This window comes from Belonocnema kinseyi, chromosome 2, assembly GCF_010883055.1.
Source record: "Belonocnema kinseyi isolate 2016_QV_RU_SX_M_011 chromosome 2, B_treatae_v1, whole genome shotgun sequence".
Classification (NCBI taxonomy): domain Eukaryota; kingdom Metazoa; phylum Arthropoda; class Insecta; order Hymenoptera; family Cynipidae; genus Belonocnema; species Belonocnema kinseyi.
In genome coordinates this window covers 174,984,017-174,995,300 of record NC_046658.1, presented here as the reverse complement: position 1 = coordinate 174,995,300, position 11,284 = coordinate 174,984,017, and the positions used below count along the sequence as shown (strand labels likewise).

Below are 11,284 nucleotides of genomic sequence, written 5' to 3'. Positions count from 1 at the left end.
TCCCCACTCTGATGCTCCGTACCGCAACTACGTTTATAATATCTTTGCTGCTGGTCGCAGAATTAGAAAATTTTTGCCACTTTAATGTAAATCATCCGTATATCTACAAAAATCTATAAAATATTATATTTTGCAATGAAAGTTTACGAAAATCTACTACAAACATTTTACGAAAGTTAAGCTTTTACTCATTTTTTTAACACGAAAAAATACTCCGTGTTTGAAATACATTGAAAATTAGTGAAATTTTTCATTCAAATTTCACAAAAATTTCATTCAAATTTATAAAATTTTGGGTGAAGAAACAAAAACTATTTTAATCTGGATTAAAATAAAAAAATAGCTTTTTATGTTTTAATCCGACGTCTTTTTGATAAATTTGTTAACTGCGAGAAGTTTTCTCTTGAATGACAAACTGTAATGTTAACCTCAAAATCTTAATATGCTACGCTACCGCATTTTTTATCAGTAATGAAATTTTATAAAAAATTCCATGCATCACAGAAATAATACATTATTTAGCAGAATCTCTCAGCGATTAAAATTCTTTTATAGTAAATTATGCAAGACATTTTTTCCGATCTAAGACAAAAAAATCGAATTTGGACATCTGTACTAAGAATAATAAGCAACAGATTAATTTTTTACCCATAACATTAATTCTCTACAAAAAAACTATTAGTTTTCAACCAACAATGATATAATTAAAATTTTCCTTAAAGACATTAATTTTTAACAAACACAGAAAATACAAAAAATAGTTCAATCCTCAATACACAAGATAAGATTTTAACAAAGAAAAATAATTTGCTACCAAAAAAACGAATTTTCAAATGCAAAAATTAATTTTTAATCAAAAATATAATTTTTCATCCTGAAATTGTGCAGTTGAATTTTTAATCAATTTTTAACAAAATAGTTGAACTTCAATCAAAAATATCAGTTTTCAAACAGATAGTGGAGTTTTCAACTAAAAAAGATAAAATTTTAATTCAAAATATAAACAATATAAACATTTTGTGTGATACAGGAAATTCTTTACCAGTGCGCTATGTGGTTCTCAAATTTTTATTCTTATAAAAGAGGAAATTTAAGTTTGCCTTTAAGTTGCAATTAAAAAAAAAATATTTATAAAAATTCAGGAAATAGTATTATTCCTAGGGGGCGCTTCTGTAGCGTAGTCAAGAATAGACGCGTGTCGTTTTGATCTGCCTTTCGTAGCGAAATCTAGTCGTTTTACCTAAATTTGACAAGGAGCTATAAGAATCTTTAAATAAGTGTGTACTCAGGCTCGTCAAAAGTGGTGGGTTACTTGTAATGTGTACAAATTAAACTGAAATAGATAGAAAAAAGCGAGTTGTGTGTGCCTTCATTGGGAACTCATTGAGTCAGGTGACGTCTCATTTGGGCGGGAGCCACCTTTGATCCGTACTGCAAATTCTGGCTGATCGAGTAGAGATTCTGGAAGAACTCAATCCTAGACAGTATTGCAGATAAGGTCCATGTAATTGTAAAAAAAGAGATACAGTTCTTAAAAGACGAATTAGAAGACTGCAAAAACGAAATAAAGAACCTGAAAATGATTAATGAAGAGCTGAAAGGTCAAATCGAAGTAATCAGTCAAAGAAATGAGAAGGCAGGTAAAAGAAATAACATTATCATATTCGGGATGGATGTCTCTACTAATCCGAACAAGCTAGCAGATTACATACTTATATTTATTAAAGACAAACTCGAGATGGAAATTGCGATCTCAGATATTAATTACGCCAGGATTCTGAAACAAGAAACAGCGATTTCAAGTGCCACAGTTCTCCTTTCATTTGCTACACTGCTCAAGAAACAGGAAGTTATGAGGATGAAGTACAACCTCAGAGGGATAAGGACTTTTATCGCAAACGATTACAGCAAAGAGACAGTGGAAATAAGAAAACAGCTGTCACCACTCCTCAAAGAGCTCAGAAAAATGCAGATCGAGGCTCAAATCAGGGACGATTACCTGCTAATAGAAGGAAAACCCTATGACATTGAGGAGGTTAAACGTTTTCTTCTATCAACAAACTCAGCAAAAAAAAAGGAATAGAAGTAACGACGACATCGGAGATTTAGAAAGGGAGGATATTGTAAAAACCCAAGGAAACAAAGAAGGGTTTGGGATAAAACCAAAAAGGAAGTATTTTAAGCAACGGCATGAACAGATGAGAAACAGAATGGACCAATTTATATCTCACAAAGCAAAAGAAAATAATCGGGGGAGTAAGGTTTTCCGACAGGATACCAGATCACCATCCAAACAATTATCCACGGAGAGGAAGGTCGACGGAGAGCACATATCGCTCTAAATTACTGTTTTGGAATGTAAGTGGCCTCAAGAACGTATTTGAACTAGATTGGAACCAGCAAGAATTTTTACTCGGATACGATATAATTGGGATCACTGAAACTTGGATATCAACAATAATGGAGAAGAACCCAAAATTCCTCGATGGTTATCAAACAGTCCAGAGTCCAGCGGAAAGAGATCACAGTGTCGGCAGACCGAGTGGAGGTATTGTTGTTTTTATCAGATAGGAATTGAAATTGTTAGAAATAATTGAGAACACAAACATGTGGATATTGGTTAAATTACAAAGGGGAAATTTAACTCTTATAGTAGGTGTTATGTATTGCAAGCCCAAAGCTCCTTGTATAATTGGTAGGGATTTTAACTCTAGAGCACTCTGCTTTGAGTAGTCACCGAGTAAGTAGTGATCTGGTGGTGAATTATTGAGGTAGGCTTTTAACAGGTGTTATGGAATCTGAGGGCTTTTTTTTAATTAATGGTAGGTCAGTGGGAGACTCGCCGGCTAGCTCAACATTTTTCAGGCAATCGGGAAAAAGCACCATAGATTTAATTTTGATTAACTTGGCATGTCTAAATTTTTTTAAAAACAGTAAGATAATTTCAGATCTTATTCATACAGAGCACTTACTTAGTACAATTTAATTTCAAATGAACAAACAATCAATAGGCAATAAAGTAACTAATCGAAATAAATCTTCAAGAAATGACATTCAGTTGTGCGAGGTCTATGGTTGGAAGTCTGAAAGAGCAGACAATTTTAGTTCGTACCTTAAAAAGCTTAGAATCACTGTAGACAACAATAACTCAATCGATAACCTAAGCTTAAGATTAGAAATAGCAATGGAAGTGGGCGAAGTAAACGCAGACCTTTGGAAAATAAGGGAAGTAAACGCAAAGGGTAAATACTTATATCATAAAGAATGGCAGGACGAGCAATATAAAGAATCTAAATAATCTGTTAAAGAAAGCTAAATCTGAGGGCTTTGGGGATTCCGTTTTAGAGGAGTACACCAAGGCAAAAGTTTGTCATAATAAATTAATTAAAAGTGAGAAAAAAGAAGTTAGAGAGAGGGATGTAGAGGCTCGTTCCAACATGAAAAATTCGAAAGGATTCTGGATGACAATCAAAAAACATAAGAGAAGTGAATTTGAATCTTGCCCAATCAAGATTAATGAGTGGAAGATATATTACGAAGCTAGTTGTCCAAAGGTATTTTTTTGTGAACCTTTCTTTTGGAAACAGAGAAGCAAACTCGGAATTGGATAGACCAATAGGGGACGATGAGGTAGTGGAGGGGCTGAACAGGTTAAAAAACGGTAAAAGTCCAGGTCATGGCGGTTTAAGTAACGAGTTCTATAAAAACTTACCTGCAAATGCTATTCTTTATATGAATGAGTTATTTAATAAGATACTCAGCATAGAAAAAACACCGAAAGATTGGGGCAAAATAAAAACAGTTTTAATACACAAGAAAGGGGCTAAAAGTGACCCAAATAATTATCGTCCAATATCACTTCTAAATAACATAACAAAGATCTTCACTCATAATCTGGCAAGAAGACTCCGGAACTTTGCCGAAAGTGGAAAATTAATTCCTTATAGTCAGGCGGGGTTTAGAAAGATAGATGTATTGCCCCCTTGTAATCGGGCATTATCCCTTTTTAATCAAAATAAATGAATTGAATTGAATTGAAATTATTCCTTTTACTGAAAATATTTATTACCATTTAAAAAACAATTTATGCCATTCTTGGTTTAGATTCAAACAATATATTTTTGGAACTATTAAAAAATAGATTCAAAAACATTTTTTAAGATTTCAGATAAGTTAAACCAAAATTTTAAGAAAATGTTTATTTTCAATGAAATACCGTTGAATTTTGAACAAAAATAGGTTTCAGTCAGGAAAGAAAAAAATATTTAACCAAATTATACTTTTAGGGGAAAATAATTTGTAATACATATTTGAAATAACTATTTATTCCTTCAGCTCATTTATTTAATAATTTTTCCAGGATCAGGATTCTTGAAAAAACTCCACAAGATTTTTGATAATTTCAGACTTGTCGAAAAACTATTATTTACAAAATTTGAATGAATTAAATAAAATTCCGGCTCTGACAAGATTTTAGAAGTTTAAATCAGTTTAAAGTATATTTAGAACTTGTAGCAGTTTGGAAGAAATTAGAAAATATTTCAGCATATTCTTGTAAACTTCACAGATCAATTTTTTTTATGAAAAAAGCTTTAATTTTCCCGGGAATGTTGCGAACATATTTTATTTTTACATACATTTATTTATTTTTTGTTGAAAAATAAAGAAACTATTGCGCTAAGATCTTCTTAATTATGTTTCGAATTTGTAGGAAATATTTAAAATGTTTTGAAATCTTTTGTCATTTTTTTAAAAAAATCATTTTTAAAAATAAAAAATCCTTACAAATCATGTCAAAAATCTTAGATAACTTATATTATCCTCTTCAAACATTTGTAATTCTCAAAAAACAAGATAAGGAATTTCTTGCATGTACAACATCGGATGGTTTAAATTGTATGAATTCCAATTTAAGAACATTAAAAGGTTGGATTTCCGACATAAAAACGTGTAATGCAGCATTCAATTTTTTTTTTATTCTCGTAAAACTTAGCCATTTGCGAAAAGTAGTTGATATATGTGTCAAGGGCTAAAAAAATTTAAAAACAAAAAGATTTTCACGAGGAAACGTAATAATTTTGCCGTAAAATACTTCAAAAAAAGGGCTGCACACACTAGTAAAACGTTAATTACCCTCCACTATTCTCCCACATTCTTCTACTTCACTTCTCCTCTCCTACTTACCCTCTCTTCTCCTATTTCCTAGCAGGACATTGCTCCTTGAATTTTCTACCACTTATTTTCTCTCACTTCCCATTCACCCTCATTTCCTCATCCATCTCTTTCCAAACTCTGCCCTAATTTCTCATTCTCATATTTCCCCCTACTTCTCTCAAGTCCTTTCTCCTCGCTTTTCCTACTTCCCTTAGTTTCATATTTTGAAGTTAATCCAAAATTGAATATAGTTTATAAAGTTTCAATCAATGTTTTTCATTTTTTTAACTAATAAGACTTTTTCATTCTGAAAGTACAATTTAATTCAAAAAATCAAAAATTAATTTATATTCACAGTTCATTAACTAAATATGTTTTTTTTTTATCAAAAATAATTTCTAAATGAATGATATCATAATCGAAAAAGATCACAATTTAACTAATTATTTTAAAAACGGATGAAATCAAAATTGGACAGATTTTTATTCTAAAAATTTGGTAAAATTTCAGGTCAAAAAATAAATTCAATGTTATTTCCCGGTTTTTTCAGGTCTCATAAAATTTTCGGTTTCCCGAACCAGCAGCCACTCTACCTTTTCTCACTCCTACGTCCCTAACTCTTCCACTTAGCCTGCCTCTTTCTCCCCTCACATTCAATACTTCTCTCGCCTTATTTTCTTTCATTTCCCCTACTCCTTCAGTTCCATTCCCCACACTTTCCCCACTTCCTCTCACTTTCCTCACTTCCACTCCTCTTATTTTCCTTAAATCTTCAGTCCTTATTTCCCCCACTTCCCAGATTCCTCTTCCTAATTTCCTCTCTATTCCCCTTAATTTCCTCTAATTTCTCCTCACTTTCTCTTCCTTTCCTCTTACTTTCCTTTCACTCAAATCTCCTATTTCCCTTCCATCATTTACCCTCACTTCCTTCCCTTGGAAAAAAGTACGATAGACGGACCATTGAACAGTGGAAAAATGACTTTTTTGGTTCCAAATAACGTACAGCCCAAAAATATTGCCCGATTTAGACAAAACAAAATTGAAAAAAAAAACTGAAAAGATTTATAAGAGAGTTGTCCAGCCTGATTTTTGAATTAGGCTGTCAGTTTTTTTATAAACAAACAAATGGAAAATGGTTGAAATAGCCTAAGTTGCATAGAGTTACAATAGTTAAAGATTTTCTAATATTAGAAATTAAACAAACAAAATTTTTATAAACAAATTATTTGTTGAAAAAATGTTTTTTACGGTTTTCCATAATTATAGGTTTTTCAGGTTATATTGCAATGAATTTGAATGGAAATAATATTATATTATAAAATCTTCTCTGAAGATCATAGTTGTTTATATTATAAACAAATATAATGGACCAGTGCAGTAATGAGGCATTTTTCGATAGAAAAATTCGATTTTTTCGATGGAAATATTTTTTAATTAGAAGCTCTATAATAATTTTAGCCAAATTCATCATTTGTTGATTAATCTTTTGTTTTATATACTAATGCATTATTCAGGGATTTTGTCGGCAGAAAAATTCGTTTTTGTTTCTATTTCAACTTTTTTACTTCGGAGCTTCATGATAACTTCAGGAAAGTTCGAAAGATTTGGATTAATTTTATGATTTTTTAAAACAAATTTAATAAACAAATGTATTAGTCAGGCATTTCTCGACAGAAAAATTAATTTTTTATTTCTATTTTAACTTTTTTAATTATGAACTTCATGATAATTTCTGCAAAATTAATTATTTTTTTTATTAATTTTATGATTTTTTAAAACAAATTTACTGAACAAAAGCATTATTCAGGCATCTATAAATGAAAACAATCGTTTTTTACGATATCAGTCTTTTTAATTGTTAAATTTGTTTAAATAATCATAAAATTTATCTACTCATCATGATTTTTGCTGAATTTATCATGAAGATCCCAATTAAAAGTCTGTCGACGAAAAAAAGAGAATTTTTTCGTCGACAGGTCCCCCAATAATGCATTTGTTGATTAAATTTGTTTAAAAAATCATAAAATTGATCAAAAAATCATGAATTTTACTGAAGTTATCATGAAGTTCAAACTAAAAAAGTTGACGTAGAATAAAACGAATTTTTCTGTTGACAAATGCCTGATTAATGCATTCTTTTATTAAATTTGTTTTAAAAAATTATGAAGTTTGATGAATTCACCATAAACTTCATAATTTAAAAATTTGACATTGAAAAAAACGAATTTTTTTGAGGACTAATGCCAGATTAATGCATTTGGTTATTCAATTTTTTTTTTAAAATCATAAAATTTACTAAATTATCATGAATGTTCCTGAAATTTTCATGAAGTTCACAACTGAAAAGACTGGCATTGAAAAATCCGAATTTTCACACTGACCAAGGCCCGAAAAACGAATTTGTTTATTAAATTTTAAAAAATCATAAGATTAAGGAAAAAATTAAAAATTTTATTAAAATTATCATAAAGTTTCTAATAAAAAAAATTTACATTGAAAGAAAACGAATTATTCTGTAGAAATATGCCTGATATCTACATTTGTTTACAATAAATTTGTTTACAATAATACTTTTTGTTTATTGTATAATATAGGAAATTTTTAACTAATGTTACTCTATTCAACTTAGACGATTACAACAATTTTCCTGTTATTAATGAGCACCGGGAACGTCAAATACGAAAAATTACAATTTTTTTCGTCATATTTGTTTGTTTAAGAAAAACTGAAAAACTAATTCAAAACACAGGTTCGACATCTCTCTTACAAATCTTATCAGCTTTTTAAACAAAAATTTTTTTTCTCTTATGTGCGTTGATTCAACTATAAGTTTTTTGCCCAGGACTAAAAAAAGCTCAAAAAAAAACAGATGAATTAAAATAATAAATTTAAAAAAAAATTCTGATCACTTCCTCGAAAAAGTGACCTAACCAAAAAGGTTCATTTTCTAGAGTGTTCATTAAGTTTTCGTAGGTTGTTATTACACCATGTACCTAGAAATCCAATAAGAGGATAAAAAGTGTGAAGCGTAAAAACGAAAAGAGCATTTTTGCCTCGTAGAAGCAACGTCAGCTTCTAGTGTAAACGCGAAATAAAGACCACAAATGACAAAAAGCAACATGACGCCAACTGGAACAGCAATGGGGGCGTAAACGCGCACGGCAAAGAAGAAGGCTTACTGATAAGCCCGAGGCATCAAGAGTTAGAGATGTAAAAAACAAAACTCGGGAAAGCACTTCTTTTGCCGTTTAACATCCCGAAAGTCCTGAAAGGATGAGATTTTCGGACTTTGGGATACAGATCTTACGACTTGCTTCACTCTGGATCACTATTCTCGCTTTTCACGATCGTTCTTTCATTCGCGAAAAGTCTCTACACATAGTGTGTGTGTGTGTGTGTGTTTGTGTGTGTATATTCATGTGTGAATATGTTATCTCTATACATATATACATTTGTGTATTTGTATATGTATATATGTATTCACTCGGCACGAATGCTTGATCTGTTTCACCCGAGAGAAGCCACATCATCCGAGGTTTATCCGCGTGTATACTCAGCGAAGATTGTATCTGGCTTGTCCGGGCTATTGAATACGAAAAGTCGAAAGCTTTACGCCCAAACGCAAATCTCACTCTACGTTTATTTGTAACTGCCTGTGCTTTAGTCTCGAATGTAAACCTTGAAGCCTTTTGCAGATTTCAAAAACGATAGAATAGTGTTTTTTCTTGTTGATTCGAATTGGGAGCTTTTCATACCGACTGAAGATTTTCATCTTTCAAGAGAACATTCACACATTTTTTCAAGGTTTTGATTTTTAATTACTTGGTGACGGTAATGAAACCATCAGACTTTATTTGTTTATTTTTTGATCTGGTTCTCGAGTGATTACATAAGGACGTTATATATTAATTTAATACTTCCCTTCAGTTCCCCTACTCACCCTGTCTCATATCCCCTCAATTCCCCTCCGCTAGTTTCCCATCGCTTAACCTACTTCTTCTTTTCTCACTTGGCTTTGTGCCCGTCCTTATATCCCCTCCGCTAATGTCTCATCGCTTTACCTACTTCTACCCTCACATTCCTTAGTATCCCTCCTCTCACTTCCCTGCTCTGAATTTATTACTTCACATTATTATTATTAAATTTATTTTATAACTTAGACAGAGCAATTATTTATTCGATATCTCTGCATATTAGGTGACGCTGTTTTCACCGATTTTTTATTTACCCCTCGCTCTTTGGAGTATAAGTGACATTTCGGTAGTCGCCTCCTAAGATATCATGTGGCACGGAAGCTGATCCTCCATCTATTTTTAAATACGAAATAAGAATTTAATTTTACATAAGCGTCAATAGAACAATGACTAACGAGTTAAGATTATTTGATCTAACATGAGAATAATTTTGAATTAATTCTAGAGAAATTTTCTTTAATTTTATAACCTTAGTTAAATCTTCATAGACTCTTTTCCACTTTTTTAAAGTCATCTTATTTTTTCCCTGTTTTGTAAAAATTTCCCTTTTTTTCGTTCTTTGGTTAAACTTAAACTAAATTAATAGAACTTGATATAAAAATCCAATTGTTTTGGTTGAAAGTTTTTTTTTAATGTCTGCCATTATATTTTAAGTGCGGAATGTATTTAGTTGTGTTAAAAATGCTAATGTTTGGTTAATCTGTTTGGGCAAAACTTTAAATACTTATTTGAAAATTGATCCATTTTGTAAAATTAATTTTCTTTGATTAAAGATTCATCTCTTTTTTTAAAAATTTAACTATTTATGTTAAACATTTGTTCAATTTTTTGTTTGAAGTTAATTATGGAGCGAAAACCTTTACGATTCAATTTTTCCTTGGAAATTCATCTTTTCTGGTTGAAAATTCAACTACTTGGTTTAAAATGCATTTCTTTTTAGTCAAAAATTTAAATACGTAGCTGAAAGTTGAAATACTTTGTTAAAAATTCTTTTTTTTTGTAGAAGATGTATCTTTTTGGTTGAAAGTTTAACTATTTTGTTAAAAATTACTTTCATCTTTGGTTGAACATAATTTTTTCAACTATTTAATCTTTTCTTAAAAATTGATGTTTTTTGATTGAAAATCCATTACTTGGTTAAAACTTCTTCTTTCTTAGTCGAAAATTCAATTATTTGCTTAAAAATGTATGTCTTTTGTTTATAGCTCTTTAATATTTTGTAGTAAATTAATCTTCTAAGTCAAAAACTCAACTTCTTGGTTCAAAATTTAACTCTTTTGTTGATTGTTGAACCCTTTTTCTAAAACTTTTCATTTCTAAATTAATCTATTTCGTTAAAAATGCAACTAATTGGTTTGAAATTAATCGGTTTTGGTTGAAGATTCAACTATTTTGTTTATAATTAATCGATTTTAGATTAATGCAACTTTTTTATTTCAAATTAAAAAGCTTTGTGATTTAAATATCAGCCATAACGTGTTTCGTTAAGAATTTATTCATTTTTTGAAAATTTAAGAGTTTTGTAGAAAATTTGCCTTTATGGCTTGAAATTTCAACATTTTTCTAAAAAGAGATCTCTCAAATATTTTAGACTGGTTAAGAAGCCTACCACCAGTTTTTAAAATTTGCCAAAAAATTGAAACTATGGGCTAAAAATCTAATTTTTCTTGTTTGAAATTCAACTGACTTAATAGAAAATAAGCTATTTGGTTCAAGCTTAAGATATTAATTTAAAAACTGAACTATTTTGTGAAAAACTAATTTTTCGACTGAAAATTTAGCCGTCATTTCTCGTTGAAACTTTTCCCTTAATAACTTGAAAATTGGACTATTTGCTGGAAATCTCATGAATTTTACTGGAAAACTGTCTTTTAGTAGAAAATTAATATTGTAGAAAAATTGTATTTTGTAGTTAAATTCCACTGCTCAGATATTTGTTTTTTTTAGAATGATTTTTTTTCAAATTGAAAAAAATTCTTGTGTCTTGTAAAAATTTATTTTCTACAAGAAACTTAATTTTCTTGGTTGAAAACTCATTAATTTTGTTGAAAATTTAATAGGATGGAATGATATGGAATGGGATGGGACGGAATAACATGAGGTAGGATAATAGGGGGTTGGATGTAGTATAATGGGATGCTATGTGTGGGGGGGGG

At 30.3% G+C, this 11,284-nt stretch overlaps 1 protein-coding gene across 1 annotated transcript in view; it reads left to right on the top strand.

Annotated features, from left to right (window-relative positions):
- LOC117167828 (basement membrane-specific heparan sulfate proteoglycan core protein-like) overlaps nucleotides 1-11,284 on the top strand; it is a 326,460-nt gene that overhangs the window by 132,415 nt on the left and 182,761 nt on the right. The gene's annotated exons all lie outside the window — the stretch shown is intronic.